A 15,775-nucleotide genomic window follows, 5' to 3' on the forward strand; every position below is an offset into this window, starting at 1 on the left:
TGCCATTTTTCTTGTGTTTTTCCGGCTTACTCTGCCCATTTGAGATGAAAATAGCACCAGTTTTGTGCTAGAACACTATCTTAAGGCAAGCATCAACCCAAGTCTGAATTTGCACAGTCAATAGTCTACAGATACAATCTAGTTCAACAGATAAATCTATTCTACTTCAAACAACTATACGTTAATGGGCTACGGACTGCAAAGAAGAATTTGGAAGACCAGAAATTATTAGGGTTAGGGAGAGATGTGGGTAAAAAAATATGAATAGATTAATGTGGGGAGGCTCTGGGGGAATTAACTAAGTCTTAATCTCAAAGTAGGAAATAGGTTGGGTAGGATGAAAGCAGAGAGAGAAAAAAAATAAGAAAGGGAATGGGAAAAAAAAGAGACCAGAAAAAATAGAAAGGTAGAAATTAATAAAATTATGTAGATAACAATCTATTTAGATAACTACGTGAATTTATTGAGAGAAGGGGAGAGACATAAAGTAGATGTGAAAAACTTAAAAAAATGCTTAAAATATTATATAGGTATAAAGAAGTAGTACTTCTATTAGGGAATTTATGTCTTAGAGGTTTTGACTTGTGTAATAAATTTGTGGATTAAGTGTGTACACAATGGGGGATAGGGTCTAATAGTCAACTACAGGTTTATCTGAGGGTGTGCAGGACAAGAATTAAGTAACATAAAGAAGAACGAAAGAGAGGAGAAGGTGAAAAATATAAGAAAGGAAGAAGAAAAAGTTGAGAAGTTCAGTAGAGCTAAACAAAAAGATAATTTAAAAAGAGAAAAAAAGAGAAAAGACCAAAAAAGAACGCAAAAACGCACACTCCCGTATCCCCAAAATAAAAATTATAAGAGGAAAAGAAACGTTTTGGAAAACATTTTTTTATCAAAAAAGGCAAAGATTAAAGATTGAAAATAGTTTTAGAAAAGAAAAAAAATTTTATATAAGGTACCAAAAATGAAAACTAAAAAAAAAAGAAGACAAAGAGAAAAAAGAAAAAAACAAACAAAAAAACAAAACAAAAAAAAAACACAAAAATTTCTTTGATTTTTTTTTTTTGGGGGGGAGGAGTGGGAAAAATCCTGTATCTCCCTTGTGTCCTTAACCAGCCTCTTGTTGGAGTCTCTGGGCTGCTTGTGGTCCTGTGGCTTGGTTGGTTTCTTAAGACAGTTTGTTCGAACAGGCAGTAAAATGCTCTGCTTTACCCAGGATTTGGTGATCCTCCTCCCAGGCTAGTTCATTGGGAGACAGAACTGCTTTGAGTATTACAAAAGAGGGGGATGCAGTGATGAGGCTAGGTTCTGGTAACTTTTCTGGGGCTGGTTTGTGAAAACCTCACAGAGCCCAGCCTGGAGCCATTCTCAGGGTTTCTGTTTCCTGATTTTCAATTGCTTGTTGAGGCTGCTAGAGGGAGGGACAGCCTCTGGCTCTGATTACCCATTGAAGAAACTCACTCCTCGGGCTGGCGCCCGAGCTGGGTGACTTTTCCCTGGGTGGAGCTGAGTCTGGCAGGTCACGCCGCCATTAAGTTCTTGTGACCTGCTAAATGACTCGTTTTATTCCAAGGTCTGAGCTGGAGCTAGCAGCTCCGCCGAGCTTTGTTGGTATCCAAGATGGAGATCACCGGTGTTGAGGGGGGGGGTGGGTGGCCTTCCCTTCTCTGCTCCCTGAGAAGGAGTGAGGACGTCAGGCTTCTACTCACGCCGAGTCTTGGTTCCTGGGTCGTCTATGGTCTGCGAACTGCAGGATGAAGATGTCTGCTTCTTGTTGGTTCTTGCTGGTATTGAGTAGAATCCGCTTACCTGCTGCGTCTGGCTCCTTCCTCCCAGACTCTCTGTTGCTCAGGTATGGTGGCTGGTGGCAAGGGCTCAGAAGTGTCTCCTTGCCTTGGTTTCCTTCTCTGGCCAAACTCTGTCCTGTGATGATTCACTTGGCATAATTCTCTGACTTAGGACTGTTCACTGGAATTCTAAAACTGCATTCTATGCGAGAGCTTACTTAGACTCCAGCTTCTCCTCTGCCATGTTCCTGGACTCCGTATTTTTTTTATTGTGAGAATACCATACAGAGGAGTTACAATTACATGGGCAAGATAATGAGTACATTTCTTATCAAGCATTTTTGCCTCCTCAATCCCTTACCATACTCCTCCCCTACCCCACCTGATCCTTCTCCCACCCCCCACCAAAGTTGTTAAGTTTGTTTTTCAACATAACAACTTGTACATCTCATTGTTGCAATAGGTCCACCTGTATCCCTAGTTAAACGGTTTGGTGTTTTTTTTTTTTTCCCTTCCCCTCCACAAAAATATACCAACATCAAAAACAGTGAAAGTATGGATTATACTGTGGGGGAGGGACATACAAAGCAACAAAGAAATCATCTTATAAATATGATAGAAACAATTTCATGAAAGGAAAAAAAATAAAAGGCCTACTAGATTTTTATCTAGTCTTGATGGTGCATACTAAACACAAATATATTTGACTACTTAAAGTTCAGAGTACATATGTCAACTACAAAAGATCAGTGGATGCAATTTTTAAATAATTATTAAGTTTTGTTTTTCAGAGTTTTAGATCAGGTAGTGGTTATGATTTTATTGATTCTAGTAAAGAGGATTTCTAAAATATATTAGCATGTCTATATAACATTCTTTTAGGATTACTGTTTTGGCACCCATTAAGTCACTCATAAACATGCTACATTTTGCTGCTGATTAGTCATGGTAACTTGAAGCAAGGATATATTTTGTTGAACCTTACATCAGATAAATATAAAAGGTTGATCATTGATTTACCATTTGGTAGCAGTAGCTCTGCACACATCTTGTAATTCGGTAAGATTTTCTTTCAGAGTGCCTAGAAGACAATTCTTTTGTAGAGACTGTAATGAAAAAGATTAGAGGTGGTGGGCAACAAATGGAGGATTTCTCAAAATCAGATACCAAATTGACAATAGTAAGTCATATCATGCAGGATAATGATAATTCAGTTATCTATATATGAGATCAGGAAGACTTCATGCACAAATTAAGCTGTGAATATTAACCATAGAAATAGATTTTAAAACTTTGGTATCAAAGAAAATAGCTTAATGTCTAGTATACTGTGCAACCAATGGAATTATCTTTAAATGAATGAATAAAATATAGAAGGAAATGAAAAAGAACAGACGAAGTTTTGTAAGAAAATGCCATTTGTACTTTATTTTTAACAATGAAAACAGGAAAAATGCAGAATGATTATACTGGAATGGAAATAAAATTCATCCTATTTACTTAAAAGTTATTTAAAATGTGGATTATTTTCCTTCAGTAGCTTTACCATTACTTTAAAGCTATTCAATTAGGATAAGTGCCTGGAAATGTTTTTTATTAGCATGAAAATGAAATATGCTTTTAGTATTAGAAATATGTAACAAATTAATATGTATTCTACTTTATAAATTATACTTGATCAGTCATCTCACAGTAATATCTGGGAACTGAGCAAAACAGAGTATTTTGTTGTTTGAGTCTTATTCAGCTGAGTTGAATATAATGTCAGCTTTCTAACACAGTAAATTACAGGATAGGATCAATGATGTGCTCTGACAGCATCCAGTGTCAGAATGTTCTGATTCCAAACTGGAATCTCAAGGTGATCTTCAATAAAGATGTACACTGTCCTAGGACTTTAGCTGCAAAACACTCCTATATAAAAGCAACATGAGTAAATAGATATATTTGGAAGTTTTCCTAATGAAAGAATAATTAAGAAATAGAGTGAGTGATCAATAATGACTGAGGGAATGGATGAGGAGGAAATGGGGACTGGAGGTAGAACAATAAGTGGTCAGTCAGGAATAAAATTACTGAAGAAGACAGGAAAGCAATGAATCATGGTATAGTACAATCCCTTGAATTTAATAATGGATCTTAACTAAGCTACAGGAAATTGAAGGGGTTGGGTAAGACATATAAGTGATATAGAATACAGTCAGGAATAAAGGAGAGATAACAGGAAGTTTCTAAACAGAGTTGAAAGTTGAATAAACCTGGGAAAAATCAGACTGACTTCACACAACTTACCTGAAGAATGGAGGTCAAAGTGGACATAGATCCAATAATAAGTATAATGAAAGAACAGAATTCCAATGGAACCAAAATTCTAGTGAAATTGTTGACAAGGTAGAACCTGTAAGATAAAGAAAGGACAACATGGAGAGAGAAAAGGTCGCTCTTCAAGGCCATGGTAGTAGTTTATTGTAGGAGTGTTTTCCAAGTTATGGAATCTTTTTCCCCCATGGGTTTATTAAATATTGATACTGAAAACTGGCAATACATTAAAAATTATGTTGAAAACTTCAGCCATGGTTTTCCTCTACCTCTTCAGGAGAAAAACAAGTGCTCAGATCTGTATTCTTGACAAAGCTGCCTGGATTTTTCCTCTCTGGAAAAACTCTCTGTACTGTGATGGCACAATTGGTGTGATGTTCACTGGAACACTAAAACTGTTTTCTACGAGAGAGGTTGTTTAGCCTCCAGCTTCTCCTCTACCATCTTCCTCCATACTCGGGCATTTTTTTTTTTTTTTTCTGCAAAGGGCTGTTTGGATTTTTATTTTGCTTGCCAGTATTTTAGTACTCTACCACTTGAGGCACATCACCACTTCTGGTATTTTTTTTCTGTGTATGTGGTGCTGGGGAATTGAACCCAGGGCTTCATGCATGGTAGGCAAGCACTCTACCACTGAGCCACCTTCCCAGCCCAAATTTTGTCGTGTATACTGTTTTTTTGTTTTTTGTTTGTTTTTTCTTTTGGTTGGTCATGGAGCCTGAACTCTAGGCCTGGGCAATGTCCCTCAGCAATTCAGCTCCAGGCTAGTGCTCTACCACTGAGCCACAACACCACTTCTGGCTTTTTCTGCTTATTTGGTGCTGAGGAATTGAACCCAGGGCCTCATGCATGCCAGGCAAGCGCTCTACCACTGAGCCACCTTCCCAGCCCCTGGATTTTTATAATGTAATTTACAGGTCATGGCCAAAAAGAAGGCTATGAGAAGATCCCTGTCTGTTCCAGGTTACACTATGGGCCTGCATATGAAAACAGACATTCAAAGTCTGTTCCAGGTTACACTATGGGCCTGCATATGAAAAGAGACATTCAAATTACTAAAGGTGACCTTAAATAATGCAGAGAATCTTGGAGCTTCCTACAAAATGGTCTTCACTTCAAAACCCATTGTCCACCCCCACTATCGAATCAACCCTCAACATTACTTAATGTGAACTTCCCTTAATTCTATATTTCCTAACTCTCTCTGGTTTCTTTCATTTATAAGGACTCATTTAAATGCTCCTTAAACCAGCCATAGGTCAGTATCTTGGACATATTATATGGTTTCAATAGAGTACTCTCTCTATATATGAACTCTATTATATATATATATATATATATATATATATATATATAGGTTTCTGTACTTCACAGTGGTAAAAGAAATGTTACTTCATTAGGGAAAATGCTCTAATTAAAATGTACTTTCTTTATTGAAACAGCTAAAGCAATATTATATTAATGTTGAGTTCTTAAAATCCAATCTAAGTAATTTATGGAAATTAAACCAAAAGCCCAGAGAATACATCTTCCCTGTTGGATCGCAAACCATTGATTAGAAGAAAATTATCCATGGCTAGACTATGGCTTTCTTTTAAGGAAAATCAGTTCCTTATAATATGGAACATTTATAATTTACAAAACATTTGTTGTATTACTTTATGATATTCTTATTGCTGGGTTATGCTGATAGCTTTCCTAGTCAACAAGGAGGAAGCATTTAAAAGAGGGTTTCACAAATATAAAGAAAATTGATGCAGGATTTTCTCCCAAAATTCACAAACTGCAGCCATCTATGTAATTCCAGCTACTCCAAGACAGACATTTGGAAGATCATATTTCAAAACAAATCCTAGTCAAAATGACATAGAAAATTTTTTATCAATAATCAGGCTAGATATGGTGGGTCATGACTATAATCCTATCTAGTTAGGAAGCACCATAGGAGAATTACATCTCAGACCTGGTATCTCCATATCTGAATAAAAAGTACAGGAAAGGACTAGGGCAAAGTATATGACTCAAGTGGTAGTGCACCTTCTGAGCAGGCACAAAGCCCTGAGTTCAAATGACAGTATTACTAAACAAGAACAATATCTAAAAAATCTAAAATCTAGTAACTAAACAAAGGTTTTTGAGTCTCATTATTGTCCATAACAGTATAATGAAACCTACCACAGCAGGCACAAACACCGAAGCCAGAAGTGATTACTTAAGATGAATTATTATTGTGAAGTAGGGGAAATTATTTTCCTCTTCACATCTTTGGTTCATGTCTAAGACTCCTGTTGAAATACATAAGTCAATAAGGAAATCCATAGATGGTGTGATGAAGAAGAAGGGACAGAAACAAGGAAGACCTTTAACTAGTTTGTTTTGGTGTGTGATAAAGTGGTAAGTTGTGAAGAAGTAAGATGTGGAGAGAAAGGTGTCATCAATGATAGCAGACACATTCTGATCCCTGCATCTTTGGAGATAAGGAGGTTTCCTTCCTCCTTGGATGGGGTGAGTCCATTAAGGTCTTGTGCCCTGCTCCAGGGGCAAAAGATGGAAAAAGGCCATATAGTGACCTTCCTGATTCTGCTGTTTTCCCAAATGCCAACCTGTCGTATTGGAGATGGTGTGTTCTCAGTCTGCGCAGAGCCAAATCCTACATAGTCAGCTCTACACTACCAAAATTTTTACTAACAAATGATAGAAATACAGTATATTAATTGTGTCATATAGCATATTTTGTCAACTACTCTGACATACTCTTCTAATCAAACCATACAAGAAAACTGTAAGCTAATTTGTTTTCAAGAAGTTAATTTTTAGGGAAATACTGTTTGATTTAAGGAGTGTCTTTCATGCTACTTTCTACTTTCCTTAGCATCAGTTCTATCTCCTTCTCTTCTCTCTCCCCTCTTGCTCTGTCTTCCCTCTTTCATCTCATTTTCCCTTTATCTCTGTTTCTCTCTCTCTTGTTCTCTTTCTGTCTCTGATTTTGTCAGTGTCTCTTTCTCTTTCTTCTCTGGATCTCTGCTTCTCAATCTCTCTCGTATCACATTCCTCATCATAATTCTTTGTATGCTTCAAGGTTTTACCAATCTGGCTGGAGATAAATGGAATTGTCATGCTGAAAATGCCATTCATTTATGACTATAAGCCACAGAATATAGTAGCAGAGCTCTGGAGAAACTGACAAACTTAATAACAACTATTATCCTGTAAAATTCCTCTTGCTCTGGAAAGGGAAAGTATCCGTTATAGCAGGTGTACATGCTTATTCTTTTTATGTTCTTTTTTCTTTTTTGGCTGTCATGGAGCTTGAACTCAGGTCCTGGGTACTCTCACTGAGCTGTTTTGGTCAAGGCTAGTACTCTACCACATTAGCCACAGCATCACTCCCAGCTTTTAATGTATAATTGGAGATTAGAGTCTCACGGACTTTCCTGCCCAGAGTCGCTTTGAACAGCTAACCTCAGATCTGAATCTCCTAAGTAGCTAGGATTACAAGAGTGATTCCACTGGCAACAATGGTGTTTTGTATATACATTTCATTAATACTTCACTTTTCATACAGTTCTGTATAATTATAATAATCACTTTCAAACTTCACAGTGGTTATATCTTCCTTGCTGAACTTCCATTGTTTTTAGATAATATAGACAACTATTAACGCTGTATCAATTACTAAATAGGGCTTTGGCAAAATACCAAATCCTCATTGCTTTAATTTTGGACGCGGAAGTCTGAAAAATAGAAGGAGGGAAGAACAGAAGGAAAATAATTAAATTTGAGAAATTGGAATATTTACTCAGCAACAATAGAATTCTGTTAATTGCTTAATTCAAATGAATAGTTGTATTGGAGATGGAAAGTAGATAATAGCTAGTAGTTATGAATGTTTGGTTTTCATGATCTGTTCTTAACAGTTTCTCCCAACCTCCAGTCCTTACATAGAATACTTTTTTAAGCAAAGTGTACATTATTTCTGAATGCAGACACAAGAATAGTTTCTGGCCGGGCGCCGGTGGCTCATGCCTGTAATCCTAGCTACTCAGGAGGCAGAGATCTGAGGATCACAGCTCAAAGCCAGCCTGTGCAGGAAAGTCCATGAAAATCTTATCTCCAATAAACCATCAGAAAACCAGAAGTGGCGCTGGAGCTCAAGTAGTAGAGTGCTCACTTTGAGCTGAAGAGCTGAGGGACAGTGCTCAAGCCCATAGTTCAAGCCCCACGACTGACCAAAAAATAAAATAAAACAAAATAAGAATAGTTTCTGAATGCTTAGTTTCTGAAAACTTGACTACAACTATAAAGAAAAGGTATATGCTTGTAAAGTTCACAGATATTCAAACCATAGAAACCCAGAGATAAGAGAAATAGTATTTGCCAAGACATGGAAAGAGAAAAGAGCTACCTGGAACCAATAATGAGGAAAGAAAACACATGTCCAATGATTTTTTGCATTGTAGAATAACACTAAGTTTGAAGCCATAAAGAGGGTTTAAATGTGATTGAAGAAAGGTGTATTTGGATTTTTATAATTAACATCTGTAAGAATGAAAAGTGCCATTATGAAATTGCTTGTTATAATTAAACCTATTTTATATACTAAATCACTCAAAAAGTCTCTTGAAGCAACCTTAAACAATATGACAGCATAAAAAACAATGTTTGATTTGCTGAGTTATTTTGTTCATCCCCAAAAAAAGTGGTTTATAGGTAAGTGTTCAATAAATAATTCACTTTGTTTATTTAGTTTTGGCTATGGTGCTTTGAAAAATGTTTACTTTTATTTAATTATTTTAAATTAATAGAACAGTCAATCACATATGAATAATTTTAAAGTGTAAAGTCATAAAATGCAATATATTTTTCCATCCAAATTCTCCTTACCTATCTTCCCAGTTCCAGCACCACAAAAGATCAATAGACATTGAATTCTTATGTTAGCTTTCAAATAATTTTTATCTCTCTATATAAGTAGTTCACTTTATATAGTGGATTTTCTACATGAGTAAGTTTCAATACATGAACACAAACATATCACATATATATGTATATATGTGTAATATGTATACATATATAGACACATGTCTATATGTCTATACACACACACACACACACACATACACACACATGTGTGAAAACTATTTCCTAAGACAATAAAAGGGGAACACTATTTATTTAGCCATGAGAAATTTTAGGAAAGTATCTAAAACATGAGTTTATGAAAATTAAATATGGAAACCTATTGATAAGGGTCTAAAATATCTTTTAAGGAAAATGAAAATAGAAAATGATATAAATTACAATGCAGAAATGTTAAAGTTAAATACAGAAACAGAGCACCCTAAGCCTAGTGACAGAAGAAAGAATGTTTTCCCAGTTGATATAAAGTTAATGAACAATGGTACCCAGGAAATAGTGTTGGTTATAAGAAAGAACTCTGCAAAAGAAATTGTTGACATAGCAGAAGTGAATCCCACAGCACACTGATATCTGACTGCACAGGAGTTGTATTGTCCTGTTCATAGATCTGTTGGTACTCACACCCACCCCAATGGCCAGAGGCAATCTGAATAGTAGGGACAAATGCCAAGGAAATGCACAAACTCCAGATGACACCATGAAAAGTGAATAGATTGGAGAATCCCAGACATAGATACAACATATTGCATTATGAGTCATCTCTCTTTCTCCCATCTCCATTTACAACTTCAGATCCAACAATTACAATGTTTTTCTAATACCTTTCTAAAAGCAGACTTCCATTTCCAACATCTCACTAGTTTTTAAAGGGATAATACTATCTCTTACAAACTACTTCTACATTTTTATCTTAAATGCCCATGTATTGGAATTGAAAAGTCATAAATACATCAAGAGGATAAAAATGGAAATTTCTCCCTGATGGACAATGAATCATAAAAAGCAAAGGAACATTTAATTAACCTATACTGAGTCATTTTGAATGGGCTGGGAATATTAAGTAATATTAAATCTTGAACCATGCAATCTTTACTGTAAGTGTCAACTTCACACTGGAAGGACTTAAGCGATGCTTACAGAACAATTAACCTGAGTGCCTGCTATGCAATTAGAAGCCTATTTACAGTACTCTATGAGTAGAGTAACAACCATTCTGAGGATTACCTAAAACAAGCTCCAATTACTGATTCATGTGGCATCAATAATAACTAAATTTTATGTTCCTATAAGAATGTGGCTACATATGTTATTTTAAATGAATTTTGCATTTGTTTTACTTTTCAGAGCAATAAAATGTAATTGTGTAATTTATTTTTTGGGTATGTTGTAGTGATATTGTTTTTCTTCCTTTTGGCTTATAGGGAATTTTTTTTGTTTCTAGAACTTCTTTGTGAATGCTGTAAATATAATAAAAACTGTGTCTATTATTTTAATATTGACTTTTTATATCAGTTTGAACAAAGATGCTAAATAAAATCCTAAAACATAAAACTACCAAGGAACACCAAGGCATTAATGGGTTATTTTAAAAAATGAAGTAGAGATGTTACTGTAATTTTTCTGTGCTTATAAGTTGCCTGTGTTCTTATTTTTACTTGACATAAACTCTTGGTGGGCAGTCCATTGCTTTCTTTATTGAATAAACATAGCACTTTTTCCATGACAAATAATCCTAATCTTTATGCCCAATGAAGGAAACAAAAACAAAACAGACTTAAGCTAGTATAAGTGTGACTGCTTCTCTAACAAATTTATAGATAATCTATAGATATCAATCGATCTAACTTAGATAGATAGATAGATAGATAGATAGATAGATAGATAGATAGATAGATAGATAGATAGATAGATAGATGGATGGATGTTGTCCAAGGCCAATGAATCAATAAGGTACAAGGTAGGAATAAGTAAAATGGGAGATCTCTATCAGAAGAAAAATGAGGAAAATGAATGCTACAAAGATTCCATAAGCAAAAAATCAATCATGACTACAAAATTATATATTAAACAAGAGATAAAGTATTCAGCTGTTCACAATGGTTTGGACTACGTGAAGATTGGCATCTCTTTGCTTACTAATATTAGTGATAAGGGATTCTAAAAAGGAAGTGAAAGCAATTACTCCATCTCTCATCTTGATCTTTCAGGAGCATTCACTGAATGTTTACAATCCCAATTTGAATGGCAAGATTAGAGTATGAAAGCAACTTTCCTGGAAGGAGTTCTCAAAGCATTCCAGTAAATGGAAAGTTTAATACAATCTCAACCCTTCATTGTAACTAGTTCACTTTCTTTTAGCTCTTGGCTTATTAACAATTATTGTTTGAAACGACAGAATAAAGAATAGTGAAGTTTAAGAAGGGAGTACAAATAATTTTAAGTAAATTTAAATACACAGAAACATCTTCATTTTTATGTTACAATACAAAAACCAATAAACAAATCACAATACAAGTGAGTATAGAACAGAAGAAATAAATGTCTTTTTAAAATTTTTAGTAAAGGTTATGAACAGAGGGGTTAAAGTTACACAAGTCAGGTAACAAGGAGATTTCTTTAAAAGTGTCACCTTCTCTCTCATTCTCTCCGAGTTTTTCCCCCAGGACTTCCCTAATTATGCTAAGTGAAGTAAGCAAGAACCAAAGAAGCATAGGCTGCATGGTTTCCTTAATTTGTAATAATTAGAATGTTCCTATAAATCTACAAGTAAACCCAAATGATAGTAAAAGACAAAAATAATTACACTTGGACATGATTAATTAAACAACACTCTAAACATTCACACATTGAGACCAAAGGAGGATATTCTTAGGAGAGGATGACAAAGGCTCAATAGCTATGTGCATATTGTCATATAAAATGACATTTATTGAAACGAACTCCAAGAAATGGAAACAAGAGACTTTTTATTACACTGTTTGTGGTTGTATTTTGTTCTTTCTTTCTTTCTTTTTTCCTCTAGTGTATTCCATTTATTTCCATTTGTATGCTTTTTCTTGCATATGTTTATCTGATTTGGGAAGGGGAAGGAGAAGCACAGAAATGGCAGGACAAATGACAAAGAAATTCAGCAGTGATACTCACTAGAGACGATGTTGGAAATGTCTTAGTTTTAATTGCTGGAATGGGTAATATAGATACCAAGTGAATACCAATATAGTGAAATAGATACATCAAATATAGATACCAGAATATAAATGCTCAAACTTCCAGAAGAGGCTTCAAAAATATTTTTCTTGTTATAAATTATGTAAATATACTTTCATAACCTGAAAGACATTTGTCCAGCACCTCTCCTGAGAAGTCACCTAAAAGTAGATAATATTTTGGAATGTGGGATTTTTGCCTTTTGAACTTTAAAAATATAACCGAGTCTACTATGTATATATGTATGTGTGTGTATATATGTGTATTTATGTATATAAATGTGTGTATATGCATAAATGTGTGTATATAATATAGAATGTGAATATGGCATTAGTCTTTTTCTATCAATTAATAAAATATACTTACATAAAAGTGATGAATTCTGGCTAGCCTGTGTCAATTCATACCTGTAATCCTATCTATACAAGAGGCTGAAATCCAGTTGGGTGCCTGTGGCTCAAGCCTGTAAGCTTAGCTACTCAGGAGGCAGAGATCTGAGAATCACGTTTTAAAGCCAGCCCAGGCAGGAAAGTCTATGAGACTCTTTTCTCCAAAAAACCACTAGAAAATCGGAAGTGGCGCTGTGGCTCAAGTGGCAGAGTGCTCACCTTGAGCTGAAGAGCGCAGAGACAGCGCCCAACCCCAGAGCTCACACACCACGACCAACAAAAAGAAAGTCCATTGGACTTTTATCTTCATTAGCCATCAAAAAGCCAAAAATGGGTCTATAGCTAAATGGGGAGAGCACTAGACTTGAGAAAAAATGCTCAGGGAAGTACCCAGTCACTGAGTTCAAGACTGAGGATTGACACACCCATACACACACAAATAATTATTTGGAAGTGTGCAAGAGCACAGAACCTTGGGTCTTCTCAAGAAGTAAGGCAACTTTGGCACTGTGCTTGCTTTTGCAAATAAGTGTGGGTTTTTTTTTCAGAATATAGTTATGCTTGATTATTTACTTACTGTCTGTGGTTGCCTTTTGTTACAATAGCAGAACCAAATCATTTGACAGCGACTGTACAGCACAGAAAGCTGAAAATATTTGGCATCTGGCTTTTTGGACAAACACTAAACTGATTTATACAGTCTATGTTATTTACATTAAGCATGAACATTTTAACTTTTCAACAATTCATAATATAATTTATTCTGTTCACTAAGCAATGGTGTGTCTCTCAATACAATACCTTATGCATGGTTGTTGGGTTTCAAAACTAAATAATGATAGACCATCCCAAGTGCTTTTCTCTCAGTGTAAAAGAAATCAACTAGGTACAAAGATAGTATGTTTCAGTGCTGGAGGAAGAGGATTTTTACTATACTGTTAGCGATTGTATTTTTTCTTCTTCTTTTGATTTTAACTTTGGTTAATTCCCTTCTGTTGCTTGCTTTTGATCTCTGTACCCTATGTCTTATATGTATAAGTTTATCTAATTGGGGAGGGAAAGGGGAAACACAGAAATGGTGGGACAAAGGGTGAACCAATTCAGCAGTCAAACTGTAGACACTATGTTGGAAATAAACTATACAACTTTGAGGGGAGGGTAGTTGGGAGGAGAAAAACTGGGCAATAGTGAGGGAGGGGATGACACTGTTCAAAAGGAGATGTACTTATTACATGAATCATGTAATAGTAACTCCTCTGCACATCATTTTTTCAATGTTTTTTTTTTTTTTCCAGGGCTGAGGACCAAACTCAGGGCCTTGAGCATGCCAGGTGGAGCGCCCTTCCGCTGGGCTAAACCCCCAGCCACTTTTTTTCAATGTTTTTAAAGAGAATCTCATACATATCCTATAAAATTAAGCAGAATGAGGGGAGGGGTGGGTAGGAAGAGATTGGTGAGAAGTTAACATATATGACATTGATGAAAATAGGTTGTAGTTGTAAATTGCTTTGTTAAATGCATCTCCTTTGTACAGCTACTTAAATATAAGGATAAAAAATCATAATGGCAAAAAAGAATAATGTTTTTGGGGTCTATTGTAACTTGTAATTAGTCAATTTTTCTAGAGAAAATTTAAATTGTATGAGAAATTATATGTAAAATGTGTCCACTTTGGTTGTTAACAATTTTATTAACTTTCCTCTAAGATACTATTAGAGAAATTGGATTCTGATGGACTTGGCTATATTTATATTTGATGTTAGGACAGGACTAACTTTGGTAAAAGCAATATTATGGATGTCACTTCATTTATAAATGCAAACTTAAGGCCTTACTAACTAAAAAGGTGAAAGTTATTAATTATTTTGTTTCTAGGGAATTCAGTAGTGAGATGTCTGAGCCATTTCCTTAGACCTCTGCTGAATGGAGAGCTCCTCCCTTCAATCTTTCTTTGTTCTTGTTTATTTTAATGTACCATGTGATTTTTTTGTTTTCTTTGTATGTTCTTCCCCCTATTGTCACTGTACTTGCATCTTACATATACGTTTGTCTAATTTGGGGAGGGGAAAAGGAATAATTGAATGCTAAAACAAGGACACAGGATGACACATTACAACAATGATAACCACAAGACACTATATTAGAAATGAACTTTACAACTTGGGGGCGGGGAGTTGGAGAAGGGAAAGGATAGTGGGAGAAAAACAAAGGAGGGGGTAACAATGCTCGATAAGAAATGTACTCATTCCCTTACTCATGTAACTGTAACTCCTCTGTACAGCATCTTTACAATAAAAGAAAAGAAAATATCTTCATGAAGCATGGGAAGTAAATGGGAAGACATTCACAAAGCTGTGGCTCTATGAGAATACATCCATTGGTTTGTAGGGATATGCATGACTATGACTACAGATATTAAAGTAACAGAGCTGACATAAGAAAACATAGAACTTATATCTAAGCATTATTTCAAGGCTTCATTATTTCAAGGTTTCATAGGATGTAAAGCTATATGTAGCAGGTAAGTAATTGATCCTGTGTTTCCATTTTGCTTTCATTACAAAAACCAGTTGTGAAGTTATATATAAGAACACACACACACACACACACACACACACAGAGTCTTTTTACAACATTGTTTTACTAATCTGGCAAAAATAAAATCTTAAAATATCTGTCTGCAGATAGAAAGACAGACAGACAGGTAGAGTTTCTTTAGACAATGGGGAATCATTGCATTTTTTTCAATCAGTAAAAGAACACAAACATATCTTTTTTAGAAAGATAATTTTGTGTATTCTCCTTCTCCTTTATACTTAATTTCTTTACCAGGACTACAGTGATCATTTTCATTTAATTCACTGTTTTCTTAATTTGGTTTCTTATCTCTTTGACTATCTTAGTATTACAAGTACAATGTTTCTTGATAGTTGCCCCAAATTAAAGCCATAAAACATCAGTATTATAGAAAGCCATGATACAAAAACAATGAAGAGTTTAACTAACTTGATGCCATCTTGTTGCACTGCAATTTTTGTTTTATCTTGAAGGAAAGAGTACAATCACTCTATAGAGCAAGTCTTATCTTCATGTAGGTATGCAATAAATTAAATTCAAGATCCCTAACCTATTACTAGCAGATGAATTTTAATA

Source organism: Dipodomys ordii, unplaced genomic scaffold (assembly GCF_000151885.1).
Source record: "Dipodomys ordii isolate 6190 unplaced genomic scaffold, Dord_2.0 Scaffold32, whole genome shotgun sequence".
In the NCBI taxonomy this organism is placed as follows: Eukaryota; Metazoa; Chordata; class Mammalia; order Rodentia; family Heteromyidae; genus Dipodomys; species Dipodomys ordii.